Source organism: Euprymna scolopes, chromosome 22 (assembly GCF_053919585.1).
Source record: "Euprymna scolopes isolate OS-2025 chromosome 22, ASM5391958v1, whole genome shotgun sequence".
Classification (NCBI taxonomy): Eukaryota; Metazoa; Mollusca; class Cephalopoda; order Sepiida; family Sepiolidae; genus Euprymna; species Euprymna scolopes.
In genome coordinates this window covers 34488766-34489972 of record NC_136503.1, presented here as the reverse complement: position 1 = coordinate 34489972, position 1207 = coordinate 34488766, and the positions used below count along the sequence as shown (strand labels likewise).

Genomic DNA, 1207 nt, shown 5'->3' with positions numbered 1-1207 from the left:
CTCCTCCTCCTCCGACCTGAACCCACTGGACTACTTCGTTTGGTTAGACGTCGAGAACATCACCACCAGAACATCTCTCAACACCAATGCCAGCCTAATCGCTGCCATCCGTCGAGTATTTGCCGAGCTCCCGCCGGCGCTCGTAGAAAAAGCATGCTCCTAGTTCCGGACCCATATAGAGGCAGTAGTTGAGGCTTAAGGCGGCTACATTGAATAGATGTCAGCTCAACTACATAATCAAGTTACCTGAATTGAATTTTTCAATAAAAGTTTTAAAATAATTTTCTTTAGAGCGACAATTTTATCTTTCCAATGTGCTTAATATCTTGGATAGAAATGAAACGCGACGTTGTCCGAGAGAAATAAGTATATCATGTTGGATTATTATTGTCATTACGATCATGATTGTTTGGCTTTTCAAGATTTAATTTGCATAATTAAATTATGTAATATAATAGTATAAAATAAAACGAAATAAAAAAATAATCGTTTTGCTTTACACTATTACATTTTTATCTACATAAAAGTCTCATCTTGGCCTTTTGGTCAAGATCAAAGTGTAGTATCTGTTCTTCAGATGCTGCGCTTCCATTTCTTGTTCTCTTTCGGTGGAGGAGAAATCCTTCACGACTGAGACAATTTTTATTTTTGTACCTTTTCTCCACGTTAAAAAACGACCCTGGTGTCTAACTCTGTCCCGTGGGGAGGCATAGTAAATAGGTACATAAATCAATCATTAAATAATAAAATAATAGACCATCTGTCATTATCAGAGTTACGCGTATGCGGGTAAATTATGAGAGAGAGAGAGAGAGAGGGGGGGAATAAAGTCTATCGTATTATCGTAATATTTTTTCGTTTTGTACTGTCAGAAGAGGGGGATCTATTATCTATTATGATATCACAATGTATACTTCGTAAAATCTTTTAACAAATTATTGTAAATAATAATAATAATCATTATTACTCAATTATTAATTAAATTAAATACTGACTCATCAGGTCACGAGTTGTCTAATTATGATACAGAATTTAAAAAAAAAGACTGTTTTAAAAGTTTAAAAGGGATTCCTGATACTGTTTAGTAGTCGATGTTTTCTTCCAGCAATTTCTTTTTCCTTATTTTGTGTTTTGTTGTGCTTTATTTTATTTTATTTTTCTAACAACGAAACTGAATATTGAACGTAGTGTCAAAAGGCTTTTAAAA

General features: G+C 33.9%; 1 pseudogene; it reads left to right on the top strand.

Moving 5' to 3' along the window:
* Positions 1 to 526: 526 nt before the first annotated feature.
* On the top strand, positions 527 to 659 carry LOC145244164 (U2 spliceosomal RNA; annotated as a pseudogene).
* Positions 660 to 1207: the final 548 nt, after the last annotated feature.